Here is a 7,571-nt window from a genome sequence, read left to right as displayed (position 1 = left end):
CGTAAGTAGACGTACCACTGTAATCATTTCAGGCCAATTCAGTGAAATTGGATGTTTTGTGCTTCTTTGTTCATAAAGACATTCTGCTAAAATGACGGCTCATCTCAAAGAAGTGCGATTGTCTCAATCGATTCCTTAGCAGGAATGTTGTAAAAGGAAACAAACAAACAAACAAAAACATTCACGTTAGGAAGTCTACATTGAGAAAACCCATATTGTGTTGATGCGGTCCAATTATAGAGTCTCTGAAGGTGCGCTCCAGCATAGTTAGATCACAGTATGTATAAAGTGTCAACTACATGACTTGTTCTCTTGGAAAGAGCAGCTGCATTCTCTCCACAGAGGCTATAATGGCGCCGTGAGAGCTCATACGCAGCCGCGCATTAGCAGCCTTAGGAGGTCAAATTAAGAGCAAAATGATCCATCAATTAGACAGCGGCAGGCCTGTAGGTGGATCAGCCAACAGCTGCCGCAGACAAAACGAGCGTTTACCATTAAGCGCCAGTCACGCATGGCCACCATATATCTAAAATAGTGCCAACTCATAGCCGCCAAGATGCGTAAAGAGGTAAATTCCGACATGAAATTGACTTTTAATTAGCTGTTTGCGTTTCAATCTGTGTGTGTGTTAATCAGTTTTGTATCTCCATGAAGCAGCTTGCCATCTCTCATGGTTTCCCTTTTATTTCCCACTTTACGGCTTATTTTGAGTTCAACAACTGTCAAGGGTTTTTCTCTTGACGCGGGAAGTTCAGTCGCTAGATAATCATTCAATACCACGTTTTGCTCTACCGTCACTTCAAGATTTTCATTTGACTTCTTTGCCAAATGATATGAGGGCTTCCACAACATACTATCTCTTCTCAAATAACAATCTGCAATCGAGTAAACACACCCCATTTTCATGAGCATCTTACATCTGGCGCGTCTCGTGGAACAACTGTGCGCCAGAGCAGCACATAATAGCGTACGAGTCCAGTGATTGGCATTCCAGATACAATTGTTGACACACCGTTGGTAACAAAAACAGCAGAACCTATTGGTCTAATTAAAGTGTGGAGACACGTAATCAAGTTGCGTTGTTTCCACAATGTTGTGGCACGGTGGTCGACTGGTTAGCACATCCGCCTCACAATGTAGAGGTCATGGGTTTGCATCTGGGCCCCGGTCTTCCTGTATGGAGTTTGCATGTTCTACCCGTGCCTGTGTGGGTTTTCTCTGGGTACTCCGGTTTCCTCCCACATTCAAACATGCATGGCAGATTAATGGAACACTCTAAATTGTCCTTAGGTGTGATTGTAAGCGCGAATGGTTGTTTGTCTATGTGTGCCCTGTGATTGGCTGGCAAGCAGTTCAGGGTGCCCGAAGACAGTTGGGATAGGCTCCAGCATGCCCGCAACCCTCATCAGGATAAGGCGGTCCAGATAATGAATGAATGGATGGGTGTAGGGATCAGTATTTAACTAAATTCCAAGATGGATTACAGGAAAAATTAACAATCTTCAGATTTTTTCAATTATTTTTTTGAAGTATCTAATTTAAAATCCGATGGGATGGTCTCTCTCAATGTTCTGAGCTTCTGTTTACAGGATATTACCATAACATTGATGCGGTAGCTCAAGTTCCATCAGCTGGCGTCATTTTGACAGCAAGCGAGTTGAAATAGTGCCTCTGCTGGTTGAAGCAAAGCACTGGACTTCGTTTATCCTCAATTGCTCCAAGACACAGTTAATCGATGATCAATTATTCTATAGTGAATGTTAATTTGTACTGTTATTATCACACACAAAAAAGACAGCCTCTCCCGAATAAACGTCTTTCTCCCAATGGACGCAGTTGAGTAACTAAACATCCCGTGTCTGTACATGAGGAAATACGTTTATTTCTTTTTTTTTTCCAAGTCATTAGCATGTTTTCATAATGTAGTAAAACGGTACTATAGGTTTCAAGTTCCCTGGTGAATTCCTGTTGCTGTCTGCTGTCAAATGATGCTGTGATAGATGCCCTCCTTTTATCTCCAGGCCATACGAGGGCCTTATGAATCTCCAAATGTGTCTTTATTTATTTATTTATTTATTTATTTATTTATTTTTGCATATGGGATTTTCTACCATAGAGCGGCGTGAATTATTAAAATCAAATTAAATTTGGCCTTCACAACAGCTCGGCGAATGCAAATTAAAGACGCCAGCTGTGTGTGGCTGAAATGTAATGAGTTGGGAGGGCTGGGGTGAGGGTGAGGGGTGATAGCTGGCAGACAAAATTTGATGGCAACACAAATGAACACAATGGAGAGGAGAAACGCCGTCGTGTATGTTGCAGGCAGGAAATTATGGAAACACGTCAGAATGGAAACACGTCAGAGGTGTTGTCCTAATGAATGACCTATCGAGGGTAAGATTCAGTTAGTAGAGGCCAACCATGTGGTCCACAAATTGCCTAATCTTGGAATTCATAGATAAAATAAATGGGGGTGGAAAAAATGAAAAACTTTTGCAGATCTCTTGGAGTAGTTTTGTACAAAATTAACCAGAAAGTTGACTCAAATTGACCCAAGTCGCGGGTGTTTACTTCCTGCCCATTCCTGCTTTTACAGCATTTACTGACATGCGTGAGTGACATTATTTGGACATTCAAACGGCAAAACTCGAGCCGATTATTATTATTTTGAAAATATTGTCTGACTAATAAAATGGGCCCCTGCTATAGCCCAAATCTCAATCTCTCACTCTATATATATATATATATATATATATATATATATATATATATATATTGGAGCAACCATTTGATAAAATAAAATTGCGTCAATTCAACGTTCCGATTTATTTCAGTATTTTTTTCTACATGGCAGTGCGAGGGCTCATTCATACTTTTGCCTTGTTTTCTCATCTCTTCATTCTTTCATAAATCATCCTACCATAGTGCCCTTTCAATCTCTGAGCATGCTCAACAGGGGCTGGGTGGGTTTAAGATTATGAATATTGGTACAACTTCTATAACAATATGGTTTGAATGCTAAGGATGGTAGCTTATTATAAATATGAGAATCTGTATATTATGGAAAATCAGCACAGGACCTTTCTTTGTCGAGCAGGGGTCCATATAGGTGAGGGTTTGTAACGTCGGGGGGTGGGGGGGCGGGCGGTTCATGGTTTTGCTCTCTAAAGATATGAATATTTTGGTTTGTCAGCACAAAGCAAACAAAGTCAGACAAAGTTGGTGGAGTACACTTTACTGACCTACAGAGGGCAATAGAGGCAACTCAGTACTATGACGTAATAGTGGCAAACGCTGTTTACAGGTTGTACGTTTCTTCCTTCTGTTTTCTCTTTTTAGTATTTAATTGCCACCTCTTTTTGTGGCAGTGTCAGTACAGCATGGATCAACTGACAGGGAAAAGCAGTATCTTTTTTATATATATGCTATATTCAAGGGGTACAAAAAAAATCACGTGTTATGTATTATTATTCCTATGATTATGATTATTAGCCTGAGATACCAAACAAACATTCCCCCTACCTTTGCTGAAATTTTCTTAAGATTGCTGCTTAGATGACTTCATATTAATGACTGATGATTAATGGTTTTATAATTAATTATCAATCAAGTATGTAACTATTTATTTATTTATTCATTTATTTATTTATGTATTTATTTGAGATTAATTTAATTTGCGGTCCAAGGTAAGATAAAGATGTGTATAACAATAATAATAAGGAAATGATTATTGGGGCTTTTTCTCTCTTTCTCTCCTTTTTTTCCAATTTTACAATAAATCATGAAAAAATCAAACTGGATGTTTTTTCTTGTGTATCGTTCGTATGTGTCTGAGATTCCACCCCCTCAAGACAGGGGGTGCTGTTGCACAAATAACAGCTCCGCCCTTGGAATATTCATCACCCTGCAATAGTTGTACACATTTTAATTATTTGAAAAAAATACATTTGATAGGCTACATAACATTGAAGAACAACAACATTGCATCAGGCACTACAGTAAACACTGATGATGTCATTGCACTCTTAAGGTAATAACCAAGTTACTGCTGATTGGGAGGCCAAAAAAAAAAAAAAAACGAGTAGAGCAAATGGCTCATGAAATAAATTGTCCCAATTACTACAAAGTGTAGCTCTTGGTCAGCGTGCACATGAAGCAGTTCATCTTTATTACAATCACTTAATGAAAATCAATCCCTTCCTGATAAACTCTTATCTTCACGCCCTTTGCGCAGCCCCCGGTCTGGGGAGATCATAAATTATGGTATAATGTTGGCATTGTTGAGGGAGGGAATTGCAAATTGTCGTAATTTAGCCGGATTTATTATGCAGATGCTTAATTTCCGAGCGCATCCACTGGGGAAGGGTTGTTAAAAGTTTTGTGACTTGTATATAAATCCAAAGAAAACACATATATGGCCAGATGTTTATCTCTCCAAAAAGGAAGTTACGTTATCGTCGCCGTTTGTTCGCTTGACGCGAAAATAAAATTGCTTCACCAAGGAAAATGTTGGAGCAGGTCCAGATATCAACGTGGATCATGTTTTTTGAAATTATGTCCGTATTATGTCAGAGAAAAATGACGGTGGAGTTAATGCACAAAAACAAAATTTGCCAATCGCCAAAAAGAATGGACGAATGAATTGAAAGAAATAGAAGAAGTAGTCACGGCAACAAATGAGGCAATGTCTCTCTCGCGAGCTTGCTAGTTTAGCATGCGGCATCCACCCACAACGAGGATTTACTGTTTCCAGCACCGAAAGGCACAATAACTGACCAGGATTCTACCTTTGTCCACAATGTGATGCAGGATTCTAGTTCATGCAAGTTATTGCAAACTAAAAAGAAAAAAAAAAGGTCGTAGTGAGAAGTAAAAATTCAGAATGTTGCCGTCAACACAATGAGGGAACGTGTGATAATTGGTGTGAGTCCAAGCTCTAATTTTAATGTATATATGTCACATCTGAGTATAAATTGCAGGACCGGTCAAACTGAAAAAGTGTCATTTACAGTTTAGTCCGAAAAATACACTTAGATATATTCTTGTGATTATTTTTTTCTTTTAACGAAATGCATAAATTGGTGTTACAAGCGTCAAACATATGCAGGATCTGGATAAAGGTGTGATACAGGTTTTATCTATTAATGTGTTTATTTATTTATTCATTACAGCAGGTAGGTAAGTATCACCCGGATTGGGATTAAATTTATCCAGTATTTTGTTAATGTTGGAAGGCATTTCACCGCTGTATTTAATTTGTCAGAAATTCTGATTAACGAGCACAATTCCGCGCTGATTCAAAGGACTGGTCGGCCTTGGCTGAGGTCAAACCCTTGAGTGCCATCATCCATATTGCGATGCACAGCATGTCTGCATCCATTTATTCAGAATTAAGAGTTTAAACGCTTGTAGAGCTGCGTGTTTACTAATATAAATTGGCCAATCATAATCAATCATAGCCCAACACCTCTTCACCTCCCTCCGCCCCTGTTGCCAGTTGCCAAGAAGCGCTCAATTTGATATGTAGGTCAGCGGGCACATTGTTTTGTCAGCCAGTGGGTGAGATATGTCCACTTGGTCGCTGTCACTTTGATTATTGGGCAGACACATCGAGTTGGTCAGGTATGAGGGAACCTGCGGTGGGAGATAGTTGACGAGAGTTGCCCCATACACACACACACACATGACCAAGAAAGGCTAGAAAGAGTATGGTCTCACTCCGTTCTGCAGCGATGAGTCACGTAACAAGACACATAAGTTAGATGTTGTGCCAAATGCAATAATCAGTGCATCATTAGGTAGGGTGTTTGGGTAAGAAGGTTATGGAGGTCTTATGGACGATATCGTGAGCTGCGCGACCGGCACAAGGTGACCATTTGCTGGAAACGGGGTGCAAACACAATCACACATGAACAGCCAAATGAGTTGACAAGTGCAGCCGACCAACTGCCCATGTGACATTTAACATATTTTAATGCAACGTGCCGATCGCATTCCTGATGCTACGGTCCATCGCAAACTGTTGCAGGAAATATGTTCCCCATACAGAACAATTCTAATCAAAATCGTATTTGCGGCAGTCAAACTGTCAGCATCATAAAACCTTTATAAATTGTACTGGAAATTTTTAAGTAATGTTAGTTGACATTATCATCTGTCATGCATGTGTAAAAAAATGTATTAATTTAATTTAGTTTTCAGATAGGCGGCACGGTGGTCGCCTGGTTAGCATGCAGAGGTTGTAGGTTTGAATTTGGCCTTCCTGTGTGGAGTTTGCATGTTTTCTATTTGAGAGGGAGGGCTGCGCTGCTTTGGGAGTGGTCATAGCCAACTTTAAACGTGGTCAATTAGAGGGCCTCCTCTCATTCCCTTTAAATGCAGTGCACTCGTCGCACACTCATATCTTGACTTAGTAGAAGCACATTTGACACATGAAGTGGGGGACTTGGAGACTGCACCCCAGCCCCAATTCATCTTGTGCCCCTCCGTCATTGTGCTACCCGGTGGGATGATTTAAAAATATAATAAAATAACTCAAAGGGTTTGATACCTGCTGTTCGAATATTGATGAGCTAAATATGTCGAGTTAGACCAGCTGTCTACCCTGCACCACTGTGAAACGTGGTCTGAGCAGGCGTAAGGTTTACATTGATTTCCTACCACCAAACTGTCACTTGGCACATTAATAAGATACTCATTCTGCCACGCCAGTTTGCCCAGGTAGGCAGAGATGTGTCTGCCAAATTGGCATATGTACTGTACAGCGAGCCTTGCAAATCAGGACTCGCCACATTTGTGCCACGGTGCAGATGCACCAGCGACAAAAATAGAGCCCATAATGTCGAATTTGTCCATCGGCCACTACAACGGGCCACTATTCTACCTTTTGTCGATATTTAATTAGTCTTGATGTCACAGCTGCACTCTTAAGATGCAAATTGTAAGAAGAGGAAACACTTTGCCAAAAATCCACATCTTATGAAACATTGACATAGCCCAATATTTTTGTACTACTTCGAGGAATTTCTCTGGAAAATTCAGTCCGAATACCCAATTTTACCTCCAACTCCCCTTCGTGTGTTATGCTAATGCTGTATATATTAGCTAATGTGAATCCCTAAATTGAAAAAAAAAATCTCCATTTCAACCAATTACTTCTTCACCTAATTGAAAGACCACAATGCCCCTTGTATTAAGGCAGCCATCAATCTGTCCATTATCAATCAAGGAGAAGACTCACACACCATTCTCTATTTATCTTGCCAAGTGCTCTATTAATATCTAATTAATTTCCCCATTGAGTGTATCAATCACTCATTACGCATTTTTTCCCTTCACCTCATTAGCATGGTAATTGTCCTTGTTTACGGGAGGGGGAAAGTCAAGACAGGGTAGGTGAGCATCATATGCCAAAGTCCTTCATATAGTTTAAGACTGGGGATAGTTTAATATGTATACATTTTCCAAGGGTTCACAAACATTTTAAAAATACTATGAAGTCACGAATTGATCGTATTTACGTCACTCATTTCGAATTTTAAATTTAATTTCACACTGTATGAGTTATTTGC

This window comes from Hippocampus guttulatus, chromosome 7 (assembly GCF_054856545.1).
Source record: "Hippocampus guttulatus isolate MCC_2025c chromosome 7, RoL_Hgut_1.0, whole genome shotgun sequence".
In the NCBI taxonomy this organism is placed as follows: Eukaryota; Metazoa; Chordata; class Actinopteri; order Syngnathiformes; family Syngnathidae; genus Hippocampus; species Hippocampus guttulatus.
The sequence above is the reverse complement of the archived record's forward strand: the minus strand, read 5'-3'. Positions refer to the sequence as shown.